Source organism: Dipodomys merriami, unplaced genomic scaffold (genome assembly GCF_024711535.1).
Source record: "Dipodomys merriami isolate MVZ:Mamm:240054 unplaced genomic scaffold, mDipMer1.0.p SCAF_55, whole genome shotgun sequence".
NCBI classification, from domain to species: Eukaryota; Metazoa; Chordata; class Mammalia; order Rodentia; family Heteromyidae; genus Dipodomys; species Dipodomys merriami.
This window is the reverse complement of record NW_027206124.1, coordinates 3,625,783-3,643,988: the sequence shown is the minus strand read 5'-3', so window position 1 is coordinate 3,643,988 and position 18,206 is coordinate 3,625,783. Positions and strand designations below refer to the sequence as shown.

Here is an 18,206-nt window from a genome sequence, read left to right as displayed (position 1 = left end):
AGGCCACCTACTGTGTGACTTTTTTTGGGGGGAGGTAAAGTTGGAGGCCTCCCACTTGTTAGGTAAGTACGCTACCACTTGAATCATGCACACAGAGCCACGCATTCTTGTGTGGTTTTGGACCGTGATTCTTGGTGTAGCTGGGATTATGAGTGTGCGCCTCTCTCATCCACCCTGCACATACCAATTCATATGAAATGTTCAGAACAGGTAAAGCTATAGAAACAGAGGCAGATCACAGTGTCCGGAATGGGGGGGAATGGGAGAAGCCCGGCTCCTTCCGAGATGGTGTGTGCTCCGGAGTGGACACAGTTACAGATACACACACACACTAAGAACCGCTCATGGCATGGCCAACTGGAAGAACTCTGCCTGGTGAATAGGTTTGACGGGTTAATAGGTTAGATCACTAGCAACAAAAAACAAACCAAACTGCTGGGTGTGGTGGTACACACCTTTATTCCCAGTGTGGAGGCTGAAGCAGAAGGATTGCAAATTTGAGGCTCTGTAGCATGTTCCAAAACCTGGCACCCTGGGCTACAGAAGGAGACCCTATTTCAAAAAAGAAAGAAAAGCATTGTGTACTTTAAAATAAGAGTGACTCTAACTTAGTATGTGTGTTAGATATATCAATTAAACGCAACTTTCAGCTTAAGAGCATTTACATAAGAAACACCCTCCTGCCAGACACTCATGGCTCACCCCATAAATCCTAGTTACTTGATAGACTGAGACTGGGAGGATGGCGGTTCCTGGCAGGGTAGGCCGTCTAGCGGAGGGAAGCTGGATGAAGTGGCCTTCACCAGGTAGAGTGCAGTCCAAGGATGTGCCCAGGCAGGAAGAAAGATCTTTTCTCAAATTAACTGAGAAAAAAAATGGGGCCAGAAGCAGGGCTTTACACGGCAATTCCCGCTACTCAGGAGGCTGGGATCTGAAGACCCAGGAAAGGCTGTGGGGCTCTTATTTCCAATTAATCACCAAAAAATGGGAGGTGGAGCTGTGGCTCCAAGTGGTAGAGTGCTAGCCTTGAGTGAAAAAGCTCAGAGACAGCGCGCAGGCCCTCAGTTCAAGCCCTAGGACTGGCACGAGCACAAGGCCCTGCATTCAAATCTTAATACCACCACAAAAAAGAGGCCGCAGAGGAGGCCTGGAGCAGAGCGCAATGCAGCTTTCCGCACCATGCCGCCTCCTGCTGCTCACCAGTCACCACTCACCGCAAGCCCGTCACAGTTTGATGTTTATATAAAACCTAGGAAAGCAAAAACGGAATAATAGGAAGTGCAAATAGCTCAGGCCTAACTGTGAAGTGGATCCTTTCCTCTCGTTTATAAGTAACTCTTTATAATGCAGCACGGCATGAATCTGACATCTGAGCAACCCCAAACGCACAAATATCCTAAACCGCTAAAGGCACAGACATCATTTCTCAAGTTCTTGTAAAGGCCTGACATGTTGAAGCTGGTGTAGTTTTCATTTGTCTCAGGTGTCTACTTCACATGGCACTGTGGCTGTTCCCATGCACTGAGAAATGCTTCTCAAAAGCAATAGGGGGCTGGGAAGGTGGCTCAGTGGTGGAGTGCTTGCTTTGTACTCATGAGGCCTTGGGTTTGATTCCTCAGCACCACATAAACAAAAAAAAATGCTGGAAGTGGCTCTGTAGCTCAAATGGTAGAGCGCTCACCTTGAGCTGAAGAGCTGAGGGACAGCGCCTAGGCCCAGAGTTCAGGCCCCACAACTGACAAAACAAAACAATAGGGCTGGGCACCAGTGGCTCACATCGATAATCCTCACTACTCAGGAGGCTGAGATCTGAGCCCAGGTAGAAAAGTCTATGAGACTTTTTTCTACCAAAAAGCACAAAGTAGAGCTGTGGCTCAAGTGGTGAATGCTAACCTTACACCAAAAAACCTCAGGAACAGACCCTGTCCCCACGTTCTAGCCCCAAGATCCACACACACAAAAACTAGAAATAGGAATTTAGAGGTGACATGAACAGAAAATGGAAACGACAAATTCAAAGACGAGGGAAGAAGCTGCATTTGCAGAATGAGGTGACATTATTATTGTACCCTGGGGTTTGGGAGAGGATATTCTTGCTTTTTAAGGCCTATGTGGAGCTGGATGTGGTAGCACACACCAAGAATGCCAGTTCTCACCAGGCTAAGGCAGGAGGAGCAGGCGTTTGAGGCCATCCTTGGCTACATACTAAATTCAAGGCCATTCTGGCCTAGTGAAATGGGGGTGGGGGTGGGGGGAAGAGACACACAGGCATGAGAGAGCCTACCATAAGTCCATTTGTGATTTATGTTTTGGGGCATCCTGTATCTTCTGCTACTCTCATGAGAACTTCTTATAGATTTGAGGTAAAATTAGACAAAACATCTGCAAGTAAGGATGTCACTCTTTCTTTATAAGGTTATAAGGATTAAGTAACTTAAGATTTGAGAAAAATCTTGGTAGGATGTTGCAAGCTTATATTATACAGCGTATAGCTTCAGACCACATAATTGAAACTGCAAGCGATTTCAACTGAGCACTGTAAGTTTTATTGGCTTATCTAGTTTCCTTGTGTAAGTACATAAAATACTACTTTAAGAACTAGAGGCTGCATTTCGGCAGCTGGTTTTATGCTTCCTGACGTACATTGCTCTTTCTCCCTCACAGCGCCCCACATGCGACAGGCACTCACTGGTGAACGGAGGGGACGCCAAACTTCCAGAAAGTCCTCCTGCAGAACAAGGCCTTTTCAGTACAAAGCGTTGGTTCTTGCTACCTGCCCCCACCCTACACAGATGACTTGTGTTTCTTTGAAACGACCCCTGTCAGGTCTGTTTTCTCCTTGCGTGGGGTGCCTCTGCTGTGTGAGTGGCTGGAACTCACGCTGGCGCGGCTAACACCATCACCACTGAAGTTCACTCCCAGGGCCACAGGGGCTGCCCGCTCGCCTCCTTGAAACACTCTTCTCAGCCCCAGCACTGCCGCCCTGCTTTCCTCCTCTGCCCCAGCTGCTCCAGAGCCCCCTTCCCAGGGTCCTCCCAGCCTTCCTCCCTGCACTGTCCCAGAGCGGCTTCTTCGCTTCCTGCCTTGTTCACATGTACTGGCAGGGGACTCTTGGTTTCCTTCCGCCAAACACATTTATTTCTGTCTAAACCTCAGACCAGCACATCCAGCTGCCTCATTCTTCAAACTTACCATTCCTCCAATCAACACATCAGCTCTCATGAACCTGGTCTTCCCCCTCTGGAAATGGCATTGCTATCTGCCCACGCCCTTCCTCCAGCCAGGACCACCTGGTCATCCTGTCAGGCCTTTCGTAACATCTCCTGAAACCTTCTTCTCTTAAAACCTGCTGCTAACTACTTAGAGCTGACAGCACTTCTCACTGCCATGATTATTCCAAGTCTTTTTTTTTTTTTTTGGTCGGCCGTGGGGCTTGAACTCTGGGCCTGGGCGCTGTCCCTCAGCTCTTCAGCTCAAGGCGAGCGCTCTACCACTTGAGCTACAGCGCCACTTCCGGTTTTCTGGTGGTTTATTGGAGATAGGAGTCTCACGGTCTCTCCTGCCCGGGCTGGCTTTGAACCGCGATCCTCAGATCTCAGCCTCCTGAGTAGCTAGGATTACAGGCGTGAGCCAGCAGCGCCCGGCTATTCCAAGTCTTTTAACCGGGGCCTGGGCCTCCAGTCTTGTTACCTTCCCTATCCACTCTACCTGCCAGCTGCAGAAATCCTTTAAAAAGGGGCTGGGAAGGTGGCTCAGTGGTAAAGTACTTGCCTTGCATGCATGAAGCCCTGGGTTCGATTCCTTAGCACTACATAAGCAAAAAGAAAAAAGCCGGAAGTGGTGCTGTGGCTCAAGTGGTAGAGCGCTAGCCTTGAGCTGAAGAGCTGAGGAACAGTGCCCAGGCCCAGAGTTCAGGCCCCAGGACCCGACCCCCCAAAAAAAAAAAAAATCCTTTAAAAATGCAAACAGGCAAGCTGGGTGCTGGAAGCTACTCAGAAGGCTGAAATCTGAGGATTGCAGTTCAAAGCTAGCTTTGGTAAGGAAGTCCGTAAGACTCCTATCTCCACAAGAAAACCAGAAGTGGAGCTGTGGCTCTAAGCGGTAGAGTGCTACCCTGGAGTAAAAGAGCCCAGGGACAGCACACAGGCCCTGAATTCAAGCCCAGTGACCACCACAACAAAAAATGCAACCAGTCATTTCCTTGCTCTTTTTGAGTGTTTGTCTTTTTCTCTTTTTTTTTCTTTCTTTCCTTTCTCTTTCTTTCCTTCCTTCTTTCTTTCTTTCCCTCTCCTCTCTCCTTTCTTCCTTCCTTCCTTCCTTCTTTCCTTCCTTCCTTTTCCCTCTCTCTCTCTCCCTCCCTCCCTCCCTTCCCTTCCTTTCCTTTCTTCCTTTCTTTCCCAGTCCTGGAGCTTGAACTCAGGGCCTGGGCACTGTCCCTGAGCTCCTTTTGCTCAAGGCTAACACTCTACCACTAAGCCACATTCCCACCCCATCTTTAACTGTTCTTCTTCTCTGGTTTTAGAAGAGTCTTACTCTGTTAACCTGACTGAGAACACCCTGCCCGACTGTTGTTAACAACAGTGTGTCTACATTTCTCTCGGATTCTGCAACTTTCCTGCTTCCTTTCAGAACAGGCTGCTAACAGAAGCCTTGACACTCACTGGGCAGCTAGGCAGGGCGGACTTCTCTTGCTGGTTTGGCGTCTACCCTATGCTTCCTGATCACGTCCCTCAGTGCCAGAGAGTGCCGAGACCTCGCCGTCTCATTGAGGTTCTGGAAGGCCTCCGCCTGCATCCTGGGACTCCCGCTTGGGGCAGCTTCTCCTCCCGTGCCAAGCAGCTGGCTTCAGAATGACAGAATGGCCATCTTTCACAGCGCGGTCCTTGCTGCATGTCCCCTCCAGAGATGTGTCCTTGTGTCTATCCACTCTTCAGCCCTCTGAACTATGCAGCCTCTTTAACGCTTTCTCAGCATTCAGTAACCTATATATTATTCCAGTATGAAGCGAAGGTTTGATCTGAATTTATAAAGATTTGTAAATGAAGACAAGAACAAAAGAACCTATGTTGCCAATGGCTTAGGGCTATCCAGTGGACTTGACTGTACTGGGAGAGTTATAGCCAGGGAATCTGAGATGGCTTGAGGACATACTGCTATTCAATAAATTCTGACATTGTAAGAAAGGAATAAAAAAGTTCTCAAAGGCTTCCATCACAGCAGCCATGCGCAGAAGAGCAAAACGACCCCACCACCCACTGGCCCCCCCGCCAGCTCCACTCCTCCCACAGGCCCACAGCGGAGCCCCGTCCCTGCCTTCAGTCAATATTACCTTTGTGACCAGAGATAGAGTGTTCCTCCAGGCAAGACGTAGGTACGGTTGTGCAATGGTGGAAATACAAACCAAGCAAACAGGAGCCTCCCCCAGACTTCACCAAGCCAAGAGAAGGTCCCTCCTTCCTGCCCTGCGGCCCAGAGAAGTGGTGCCCTATGAGGTGGACTGGCTCAGCTTCTCAGCCATGACCTGTAGGCCTTCATGGCAGTGTGCAGTATCCACCTTCCTCACCTCCTAGGATCCCTCCAGGGTCATTCCTCTACTCCCCAGCCAGGCAGTGTGCAGAGGGTGAGCAGGAAGGTCCTTGCTACAGTGTGCAATCCCCACCCCTTCGGGGAGCCATCTGGCCCCCTGGGGAGGAAAAGTGAGACAAATACGGTTAGTTAACACTCCAGTGGCTCTGAAAATACCCATCAGGAGTTTTAAGGTAAACAAAGCTCCTTAAGGGCTGGAGTAATCTATCTGCACTGCTGAAGTAGTCAGGCAAAGGAAGCGCTCTCTCATTTTAAAGGATCTGCCCCTCACGGGTCCTGATGGAGGCTCCAGCCCTGCACTCCAGCCGCCACCTGGCCATTCCCTACATTCCCCTGGGTGGCTCCGGCTGACTGCCCACAAACACGGCAGTGTCAGTATTTTTCACCTTTATTCCAGCCCAGATGGCTCTTTTGTATTTTCCTGTTTCTTCTAAGACATCCAGATATTAAGGTTTAGGCAAATTGTAGGGGCCCCTGGAACACCTCTCGTGTTCCATTTCCACAGCCTGTCATTTTCAGAGCCACTGGAGAAACCTCGCAGAGAGTTTCTGTGCCTCCACACTATCTTTCCACTCAACAAGCAGATCCGTGGCCAGCAGCACAGCTCTGGTTACAAATGCCCCATCCGCTTTCACACCAGCTCCTATTTCCCCTCACTGCCTGGGCGCCGGGGCCATGCTATCTCCACATTCTCTGGGCCTTTCTTTCATTGTTTTGCTTTGAGAGCCAGCTCACATTGCCGGTTAAACTCTACCCATCGCTCAGTGCTCACCGAATTGCCACTTTTGTGAAGCTTTGCCTAGGGCTTCCTCCTGCCAGTTACTTGTAGCTACGAACGCAGACTGCGCCCATCCCATTGGTCTAGCCGCGTTCCACGTCTTCCCTCACCAGCTGGAAGCTCCAGGGAGCTGTATCTTCTTCACCCCTTCTGCGTGGCAGATAGTCAATGCTTGCCAGTGAGTAAGTTAGCCACCTGTGTTATGAGGTACTTAGTCACCTGCATCTTGAGATACCTACATGAATATGTCTTCCAGGCATATCTATATACATCTTATTTTATCACGGTATAGTGGGAGCCAGGCCCCCTGGAATTTGACAACTTATTCTGCTACTTAGCTGTGTACCCCCTGGGCAATACAATGCCTCATAACTTCAGTTTTCCTGTCAGAAATGAGTGACAGGCACCTGAAGAGCAAGTGAAAAAAAGCATTTACAACCACAGCTGGGTGCTAGTAGCTCACGTCTATAATCCTAGCTACTCAGGAGGCTGAGATCTGAGGGTTACAGTTTAAAGCCAGCCCAGGCAGAAAAGTCAGTAAACCACCAGAAAACTTGAGGTGGCGCTGTGGCTCAAGTGGTAGAGGCTTACTTTGAGCTGAAGAGCTCAGGGACAGCGCCCAGGCCCAGAGTTCAAGCCCCACAACTGACTAAAAAACAAAAGTAACAATAAAATTATTTTTAAAAATAAGATATAAAAATGAATTCAAGGCTAGTTAATCATAAATGGATGGACCATAAATTTTTATCAGAGTTCAAATAAAGGTAGAGATAACTACAAGTTGATATGAAAAGACTTCATAAAAGTCAGATATTTAAATAACTCACTGAGGGAAGTAAAACCTAAAGGAAAATTATGGTCCAGGCATATGCCAGTTAGGAATGAAGACCCATCTCAAAAATAACCAGAGCAAAAAACTGGAAGTGGAGCAATAAAGCACCTGCCTAGCAAGTGTGAGGCCCCGAGTTCAAATCCCACTATTGCAAAAAATGAAAAAACAAAAAACAAACCACCTCATTGAGTGCTATGCTAATATTCTAGGCACTGCAAGGACCTCAGCCAAGCAAGACTGAAGGGCACCACAGAGAGAAGACCCAGCCACTATCGAGCTCTGCCATCAATTAGCTGTGTCCACCCCACCATCCAGCTCTGTCATCAATTAATTAGCTGTGTGGGAGCAGGACATTGGGTTCCTCAAACACTGGAATCCGAAGAGAAAGGGAAAAGAAAGAATCAGTATGTAAATAAATTTTTTTCTCCTTTAAGTTGCTTCTTAAGTACATATTTTGTCACAGCAACGAAGGTCTGACACAACCCAGTTCTTCAGCTTTTCCTCAGTTTTGTACCCACCCACATATCCTTCTAATACATTCCTATAGTACATAATTTAAATTACTCAAAGTCAATGTTTGTGATTTGCTGCTGAGATTCACTTAACTTCCTATTACATGACCTGAGGAAATGCCAGTTAAAGAAGAGTTAAAATAACTGGCTGACTTTACTGTACCTGGTTAGGGTTTTGTTTTGTTTTGGTTGGTCGTGGGGCTTGAATGCTGGGCCTGGGTGCTGTCCCTGAGCAATTCAGCCCAAGGTGCATACTCTACCACTTGAGCCACAGTGCCACTTCTGGTTTTCTAGTGGTTTATTGGAGATATGAGTCTCACAGACTTTTCTGCCCAGGCTGGCTTTGAACTGTGATCCTCAGATCTCAGCCTCCTGAGTAGCTAGGATTACAGGCTTGAGCCACCAGCACCTGGCTTTTTTGTCAGTTGTGGGGCTTGAATTCTGGGCCTGGGCGCTGTCCCTGAGCTCTTCAGCTCAAGGCAAGTGCTCTATCATTTGAGCCACAGAGCCCAGGTGATTAATTGGAGATAACAAGCTCCTGGACTTGGCTGCCTGAGCTGGCTTTGAACTGCAATCCTCAGATCTCGGCCTCCTGAGTAGCTAGGCGTGAGCCACTGGTGCCTGGCCAGGGTTTTGTTTTTAATTATTTTCTTCCTCTAGAATCAGTTCAAAGAAGAGATTCTTTTTTTGGGGGAGGGAGGGGGGGTCTGGTCGTGGGGCCTGAACTCTGGGACCTGGGCGCTGTCCCTCAGCTCTTCAGCTTAAGGCTCTATCCACAGCACCACTTCTAGCTTTTTTCTTTTTGCTTATGTGGTGCTGAGGAATCAACCCAGGGCCTCAGGCATGCAAGGCAAGCACTGTACCACTGAGCCACCTTCCCAGCCCCCAAAGAAGAGATTCTTGTCCTGAGTGTTGCTGTGCCTCAGGACTTTGAATGATTTCAGAGGAATTCAAGGTTGGCTGTATCTACCATATAGACCTGAGGTGAGACATCGTGGCAAAAATGTGTGGCAGAGGCAGTGTTCACTTCAGGGCAGCCAAGAAGCGGCGAGGACTAACAACAGGAAGGAGCCATGCCCAAGCTCTACCCTTCAAAGACACATCCAAGTGAGCCACTTCCTCCTACCCACCCCAACCTATCTTCCATAGTTTCTCCACCTCCCAACAGTCTGTACAGACTCTGAATCCCTAATAGAGTAATCCACCCGTGACATCAAGCCCTCACAATCTAATCACTTCCCCAAAACCTCTTCCCTGAACACCACATGTACTGGGAATAGGCCTTCAAATTGCAGAGCCTTTCTGGGGAACATTTCACTCTAAACCATAACTACGGTTCCTTGAAATAAACACAGCAGCTCCACTGTCTATATATTAGAAGTCAACTGATGATTACAATGTAGAAGGGGCCCTTCAGCCTCAGGTTCAAAGGGGCCCTTCAGCCTCAGGTTCAAATATGTTGGTCTAATATGAGTCATGTCATGAGCCCACCAACATAGTGGGCAGGAATGTACTCTTCCAAAGTGAAATTGAGCTGTGCTTCTCAGAAGAATCTGGTCTGGATGCTGAGCATGCTGAAATAATTTATACACACTAAAGTCTCTTAAAATGTGAGGCCAAATAATTCAAGGTTGCAATAATCCAGGGCATTGCCTTCCACTTGCTGGATTGCAAATGACCAAATCTGTGCCTGTTCCTAGCTGTAAGATGGTTGTTCACAGGACAAAAAAGAAACTATGTTCCCCCCCCTCCCGCCAAATAAAATAGGAAAAGAAAAGAAATAACCAGCCCTTTAAGGGGTTGGAAGCATGGCTCTGTTATAGAGTGCTAACCAATGAGCAAAAAACGTCAGGGACCAAAAAAAAGAAAGAAAACATATACAAAATGTTTTATAAATTACTCAAAGTTACTGTTGTAATGAATACTTATTGAATGCATATTATAGCCATTTTACACAAGTTAAAAAATATTCCAAACAACTTTATCAAATAGGAAATTACAAACACAAACTCTGGTTCAAATCCTGATCTTGAGCAAGTTACTTAGCATTTTTGTGACTGATTCTCACCTGTAAATGGACACAGGTTTTTATAATAAAAATACATATTGTTAGAACAATTTTAAGCAAGTACAAGTAGAATTCTTAGAACAGAACAGGGACAGGTACCTAAAATAAACACTTCCAAATATCAGCTATTCTTATAAGCAGTAATGGTTGTATCTTGCTTGTACAAATGAGAAAAATAAGGTATCGCTAAGCTATATAACTAGTGTAGTTTAAAGCTGGAGAGCTAGGACTTCATGTTTGTAATGTTGGGGATCCAATGAGAAACTTGTGTAAACTCTGCCCCTGCAGAGCCAGAAGTTGAAGTTCATTGTTAGTGTTCCTAGCTCCTATACTGTTTTCAACATTTAAAAAAAGGGGGGGATGGGCTGAGAAGGTGGCTCAGTGGTAGAGGGCTTGCCTTGCATGCCTGAGGCCCTGGGTTCGATTCCTCAGCACCACATAAGCAAAAAGAAAAAAGCCGGAAGTGGCGCTGTGGCCCAAGTGGTAGAGCGCTAGCCTTGAGCTGAAGAGCTGAGGGACAGCACCCAGGCCCGGAGTTCAGGCCCCATGACCAGACCAAAAAAAAAAAAAGGGGGGGGGGGAGTAAGCTGGGCACTGGCTAGCTACTCAGGTCGTTGAGGTCTGAGGATCACAATTCAAAACCACCCTAGGCAGGAAAGTCCCTGAGACTCTATTTCCAATTAACCAGCAAAAAGCTGCAATTTAAGCTGCAGCTCAAGTGGTAGAGTCTAGCCTTGAGCAAAAGAAGCACAGGGACAGTGTCCAGACCCAGAGTTTAAGCGCCAGGAGTGGCACCAAAAACAAACAAACAAACAAACTAGTTTGGACTCTAACCTATCCTCAAGTTATATAAATTAAGGGTATGTACAAATGAAAATCAAACACAAGAAGAGGGAAATGAGCAGGACACAACTCAAGTGATAGAGTGTTTGCTTAGCAAGCATGAGGCATGGATTCAATCTCTTATATCCCAGAAGGAAATGACCTGCTGCATCATGTCTAGATTGCTAGAAGGCTAACTAGAATCCAGACAGGGTGGCATAGTCACATAATCTTATTAAGGAAAAATGGGAGTTTAGGGCCTTTCCTAAGACTTTATAGAGCCGATATAGCCCAAGCTGGCCTTGAACTCCTGAGCTCAAACAACCCTGATTTCTTAGCATTTCTCAGAGCTCGGACTACAAGCATGGGCCATATCTTGCCTTAAGTTAAAAATAAGATTTGTACTAACAAACAGTACTTACAATTTCAATTTTAGTACTACTCTTATTGAGAAAGCTACACAATGATTCCAAAAAAGTTAACCTTTCAAAGTAATTTACATCACTAGGAAAAAGGCACAACATATATCACCAATGCTTGGAAAACACTTAGAGAAGCAAGACTATGTATATAACTGGAAGACAGGCATAATGTTAGGAGTGAAAACAGATTTAATGGCTAATTGTGGCTACTGAAGAGACGAATGTCTCCTAATTTATGAATGGTGATCACAAAGTAATGAAGCAAATTTTCAAAATGGAGAGCTGATTAGATGTACAATTCTCAACTAATGGTGCTGTCCAACTCAGTTCCTAAGCAATGCTGGAAGCAGCTCATTATTCCAGTCACATTGCACTACTGCTAAGACCTGCCTTGTGTGCTTGTATGTATGTGTGTGTGAGACAGTGAGGAGGAAGGGGAGCAGGTGGGCATTCGGCCTCCAAGGACTGTCAATCACTTACCACTGCTCTAGGCGACAGAGGTGGGTTGGGTGTGACCACGACAATGGCTCACTTTCAGAAACTCCCACTGAAGCCGCTATCACAAAGTGTAGCCTACTTTCCAAAGCCTACATGTATCTTTCACTAGAGAAAGACAGCTTCTCCCAGAGAGTATACGCGTAATCATGGAGACCTAAGCTATGATACTTCTAGAGCAATTTAAGGTTTCTCTCTGTTGGCAGTGTTCTGCCCCCAACTCCCCAGACAAAAAGACTATAGCTTCTATTCTGTACTTAACATGCCATATTGACTCTTAACTTCTTTCATTCTCTTTAGTCCCTAAACTCCCTCAGGGGAAAACCTGTCCTATCCAAGCCAGACAGACTACGCAGCAGGGATTCAATAAATGGTTGAACGGAGTTTTTTTTGTTTTTGTTTTTGTTAGTCGTGGGGCCTGAGCTCTGGGCCTGGGCGCTGTCCCTCAGCTCTTTAGCTCAAGGCTAGCGCTCTACTACTTGAGCCACAGCGCCACTTCCAGCTGTTTCTGCTGAACCCAGGGCCTCATATATGTGAGGTAAGCACTCTCCCACTGAGCTACCCTCCCAGCCCTTGAACAGAGTTTATAAGGGCAGTTCCAAAGTGAAAATGGAGGTCAGATGGAAATACAGGAAGGAGTTAATGGAGAGGAAGACAGTTCGCTTTTTAAAAAATAAGTCTAGCTGGGCGCCGGTGGTTCACACCTGTAATCCTAGCTCTTAAGGAGGCTGAGATCTGAGGATGGAGGTTCAAAGCCAGCCTGGGCAGGAAAGTCCATGAGACTCGTATCTCCAATAAACCACTTGAAAACCGGAAGTGGCGCTGTGGCTCAAGCGGTAGAGTGCTTGCCTTGAGCTGAAGAGCTGAGGGACAGTGCCCAAGCCCAGAGTTCAAGCCCCACGACCAACAACAACAAGAAAAAAAGTCTAGTGGGAGCCCAGTGGCTTCTACCTGTAATCCTAGCTACTTAGAAGGCTGAGATCTGAGAATCATGGTTTGAAGTCAGCCTGGGTAAAAGTCTGTGAGACTCTTATCTCCAATTAACCATCAAAAAGCCAGAAAGACAGCTGTGGCTCAAGTGGTTTTATTGTCTTTGTTGTTGTTGACTGTGAGGCCTGAACTCTGGTCCTGGGCACTGTCCTTCAGCTCTTCAGCTCAAGGCTAGCACTCTACCACTTGAGCCACAGAGCCACTTTGGGCTTTTTCTGCTTATGTGGTGCTGAGGAATCGAACCCAGGGCGGGCCTCATGCGTGCCAAGGCAAGTGCTCTACCACTGAGCCACCTTCCCAGCCCCCTGTCCCTAAGTTTTTTTTGCTCAAAGCCAGAGCTCTACCACCTGAGCCACAGCACCACTTCTGGTTTTCTGGTAGTTAATTGGAAATAAAAGTCTCATGGGCTTTCCTACCCAGGCTGGCTTTGAACCATGATCCTTAGATCTCAGCCTCTTGAGTTGCTAGGATGACAGGCATGAGCCATCAGTGCCTGGCTCTGTGGCTCGATTGGTAGAGCATCAGCCTTGAGCAAGAAAGCCAAGGGATGGCATCCAGGCCCTGAGTTCAAGCCCCACAATCAGCACACACATACACATATGCACATATGCATACACACACAATGAGAAAGGCTTAAAGATTTGAACATTTTTGTTATTTTATTGATAAGGTTATGCAACACAGTCAAAAGGTATGCCTATAATCCCAGTATTTGGGAAGAGAGAGCCAGGAAAATATCAAATTCGAGGCCAGTTAGGTTATAGCAAGACTTGGTAGAAAGAAAAGAGTATGAGTTTTACAGTCATATAGACAATTTGAATTCTGGCTCTGTCACAGTATTTGTGAGAAAATCATTAGCCTCTTACAATTTACATATATGTAAACAGAGAACACCTATAGATGACAGCAACCGTTACAGAGCTAGCTAAACAAGGCATTCGGTAACTCTGTCAATGTTTACTTCAAGTAGACACCTCTCCCACCTAGCTTGTGCCCAGTCCAGATCTCAATCAAATGCCTGTGTGATGACAAAACAGGATCTCCATTTCTTCTGTGGGTCCCACCCTTTGTGACAGTCCCATTTCCTGGGGCAGTCTGAATGAGCTCTTGAATGGCTGTTGTGGAAAATTACTGCTGCTTCCAGCTAAGAAGCAGAGACAGTCTGGAGAATAAGCCAATGAAACTGATGTTGAATCACCAAAGGTACAACAGTTTGGGAACCTGCCAAGATCCTCATTGAGAACTAAGAGAAAAACACACATGACGCAGAATACCGCTTAAGACTCGAGGCCAGCAAGGTGTTCTCACATCCATTCAGGCACTGAAAAATGGCCATTTAATAAAGGGGATGATCATTTCACTTTACTACCAGGCTCATTTCTGCCAGGTACTACTCCAGTTCACTTTCCCATCGAAGTGACAAGAGCCAGGCTCAAGTCACTCACACCTGTAATCCTAGCTACTCAGGAGGCTGGGATCTAGAGGATCATAGTCAAAGCCAGCCCAGGAAGAAAAGTCTACAAGTCTCTATCCCCAAAATAACTAACCAAAAGCTGGGTTAGAGGTGTGGCTCAAGTGGTAAAGCACCAGCTGAGCCAGTGCCAGGTACTGAGTTTAAACCCCAGTACTAGCAAAAAGTAAAAAAGGGAGGTTGGGAAGAGGGTTTAAGCTGAGCCTAAAGATTATTCATGGTGAAAGAGCTACACTCTGGGGCTGAGGGGTAACAGCTCAGTAATGGAGACACTGGGTTCCATCCCCTTCCCCAAAATAAACTAAGAGCCAAATTCACTAAGGATTATCAAAAGGCAGGAATGATATCGACTTATTAGAATCAATGATAAATTAATCATGAAGAACAGCAATATGCAGAACACGTGAGATGGAATTCTAAATTTTAAGGATAATCAGAAGATGAAGAAAAGGCAGGGAACACAGCCAACTACAAACTGAATCGCCAGCACAGTCACAAAAGCTACCAGTAAATAAGAGGGAAAGTTCAGTTTAAGCACGCCGGCCTTCTGAGGCTGAGACAGGATTCTGAGTTCCAGGCCCAGCCTGGTTTGTTCCTCCACCAAAATAACAACAACAACAATAGTATTAATAATAATAGTATCACTGTGAATTAGTTTGGCTATGAACTTGAATTTGTGAATAAAATACGACTTAGAAAACACTCCAGGCCACCTCTAAATATTCGACCCCAAATATAAGGAACCGGTAACTCACGGCAGATTCCACTGACAGCCGGAGACGGAAAGATCGCGGAGATCTCAGTCAGTCGGCGGTGAGAACCCGTGTCCCCTCGGCTAAGCGCAGCCCGGGGCGTGAGGACACCGCCAGACGCCCAGCGCCGTGGACCAGCGGGCGTCTGCCTCAAGTCCGCTCCGCTTCCCGGAGCCGCGCTGCCGGCTCGCGCCGCCGCCTCCCCGCCGCACCGCAGCTCCCACGCGCGCCCCACGGGCAGAGCCGGGGCGTCCGCGCCGGGCGGCCGCCCCCCGCGCGCCTCCCCACGCCGCGCGCTCCGGCTCCGGGCCCCGCACCTGCGCCCGGGGCGGCGGCCGCAGACGCCCGCCCGGAACCTGGCTGCCCCGGTGCAGGTGCCAACGGCCCGCGCCGGGCCCCAAGCCACCCACGGGCGCCCTCGGCCTGGGGCACAGCCTTCACCCCGCTGGCGCCTCCCGCCCTCCAGTCGCGGGGAGAGCTCCGCGCCCGCAGCCCCCACTGGAGGGGACGGCGTGGGCGCCGGGTCCCCGGCACTCACCTGCGCCGCGGCCACCTCAGCGCCAATCCCGGGTCGGGCTCGCGGATCCGTGGCTCTCACCCAGTCAATGCGCGGCGGCGCCTTTGCGCATGTGCGGTTGGAGCGGGGACGGGGGCGGGGGAGCGCCGCGGGGCGCGCTGGGAGTTGTAGTCTTTGCCGTGGCGAGACAGGACCGCGCCTTCGGCGATGAATCTGCACCGCGGGCGGAGCAGCCCCGGATAACGGCGAGTGAAACAGCTGTCGGGACACGTAGACTCCGCAAGGCCGGGGAGCGCTCCTTCCTGGCACAGAACCAGCCTTGCAGCGGCCTGGTACCCTCCCACAATGCTCAAGGCCTTGGTTGGGATGGTGCCCACGAAACAACGCTTAGTGGTAGAGTGCTTGCCTTGCATGCATGAAGTCCTGGGTTCGATTCCTCCGCACCACATAAGCAGAAAAAGCCGGAAGTGGCGCTGTGGCTCAAGTGGTAGAGCGCTAGCCTTGAGCAAAAGCAGCTCAGGAACAATGCCCAGGTCCTGAGCTCAAGCCCCACGACCAACTCCCCCCCCAAAAAAAGAAGGTATTTATGATGCGGTAGGGCTGGGCTCCTTCGGAGGGGTCCCGAAGCTTCGAGAGCATCTGCCATGTCTGCCTAGACACCTCAGTTCTAAAGAGACAGAACCCTAGCCTACTCATTAAACTAAATACTGTCTGTGGTGGTGTTGGCAGGGGGCATGTCACAGACAAGGCTGGGAGACACCATTGAAATAGGAGGTGCCTCACCACCAAGCACCTTGGCTTTTTCAAGACTTGCTGTGCTGAAAGTAGGGTGAGTTTTTCCACTCCTGTTTTCCAGAAGACCTGGCCAAAATAATGAAAGCTAGGAAGTGGCAGTGCAGGATCTGAGACCAAATTCATTTTTCTTCCCAACACACAGCACTGCCTAATTGTGTGTGCTCCCTCACCTGACAGCCTCCATATTATTTATTCTTTGCCAGTACTGGGCAATGTGCTATACACTGAGGCATACCTCCAACCTTTCTCTGTTTACTTATGTTGATTTATCCCCTTGTTATAGGGAGTTGGATTTAGAGATACAGAGGTTGAATCGGGAGTCTTTATTAGAAAGCTGACATGTCCCAAAGACTTGCAACTTCAAAAGCAGTTAATATCATTAGGAAACTGAGCCATGAGGGTGTTAAGAGCAGGAAATAATCTCAACAGACCAGATCAATTCTGATGGAGAGTTGAAGAGATGACCTGAAGAGTCAGGAGACGGAAGGCACAGTATGATAGCAGCAGGGGTGGAGGGGCTTAAATAGGGTCATGGTTAGGGGCAAGGTCAGGTAGCTTGGGAGTTTAGAGTCTTGCAAGTTTATGGTACAGGTCTGGCAGATCTGGGAACCTATTGTTTAAGTCTTCCACCACCCCCTTCATCTGCTTCTCCGAGTTCAGGCTCCTAGCACATCGGGGTGGGGATGAGGAAGTAGAATTTCACCTCTGGTTTTCAGAAAGTCACCTCACTGCCAAGATGGCAGTGAGGACAAGATGGCCTTACTTAGACACAGTATCCGTATTTCACCCTTATCCTCTATTCAAGACAGAATATCTTTCATGGTAAGCAACCACTTAATACAGTCAGCCTGTATTCTCACTGACCACACTGAAGCTGATGAATCTTTCTGAGCTCAAGAAGGAAAATGATGCTTTCTGATACCATGTCAGAGCTTACTGTACAACTCCAGCTCACTTGATCCTTGTAACACTTAAAGAATCTAAACTATATGCTTCTACTGAAGGCTAGTTTTACAAACATCAGGTTCTCCCAGTTCTTAAGTGAAATCTAAGATCAAGAGGGGAAGAGGCCAAGAAATTCAGTGTTGAGAGTAAAACAGAAAGCCAGTTGTCCTGTCCACACAAATCCTCATGTCAGATGGCGCCAAGCTTGGAGCACTGCCTAACCATAGAGTTAACCCTAAAGCAAGCAGGAGTGTTCTCTCCAATCAACCCACAGCTCACCCTAGGCTAACTGGGGTTACATGGAAAAATAAGGTTAGATTGTAAATCTATACGCATCAAGTGTGTAAACATAAACAAGAAAATGTTAAAGAGTAATGTACAAACCCACCCATTCAAACTAACCAGGAAGATGAACAGGCCAAACCAGTCACTAGTGGCCAGAAGTATAACAGAATTGTAGAACAAGACTATCTTGTTCCTTTCTATGAGGAAATTTATTAACCACAATCTCTGGTATTGACATCCTCAGTATGGCTGGCATGTAATGTGATTCTTCACATTACACTGATTTGCTGCTTCCTCTGAGCAGCCCATCCCAGAGCAGAAAGAATGATCGATGTCCATTTACTTTTCTTCAGCTGGATCTATGATGAATATAGTAATGAGCACCTATCTGTGGTCCCAGCAACTCAAGAGGCTCGGGCAGAACCTAAGTCTGAGACCTAGCTAGAAACCTTGTCACACAGGCCAAAATTCACAAGAGGATTAATTTTAGGAGTAGCTATGGTATCCCACAGTTTAGGTGTATTAAATGCATGGCTTCATGTGACCCATTTTTCTGTACTCAACTTTTAGACCAGTTTAATGGACTGCCTTCCACTTTTTCCCATGAGTCAAAGTGTTTAGGCTATTGCTTGTTTTGGTGCTGAGTCAAACCCAGGGCCTAACACATGCTAAGCAAGCACATTAAGCTAAACTTTCACACCCAATTTATAACTAATTTTGATGTAATATAATTGGAAATGATCTAGCCTTTTTCCTCAGGACTAGCCTTCCAGCTCCTGATGAACGTGGATTGCTGTGTGATTGGGCAACTACTGGGGCCCAAACCATCTCAGACAACTAACAATGAGAGCTGGTCTCTATGGCAAACCCAGCTACGGAGTCTTAACTAGAATTGTGGTTCAGGAAAATACAATACAACAGAAAGGACTAAGGGTA

General features: G+C 47.6%; 1 protein-coding gene across 3 annotated transcripts in view; it reads right to left on the bottom strand.

The window, feature by feature from the left end:
* Positions 1-15,348, bottom strand: part of Sgsm3 (small G protein signaling modulator 3) — a 28,048-nt gene extending 12,700 nt beyond the window's left edge. Inside the window, exon 1 of one of the 3 annotated variants that reach the window (XM_069999604.1) lies at positions 15,267-15,348. The gene's annotated coding sequence lies outside the window, so the exon portion shown is untranslated. Of the gene's footprint in view, positions 1-14,731; positions 14,790-15,266 lie in introns of those variants that run through there. The other 2 variants (XM_069999605.1, XM_069999606.1) reach the window with 2 other exon arrangements.
* Positions 15,349-18,206: the final 2,858 nt, after the last annotated feature.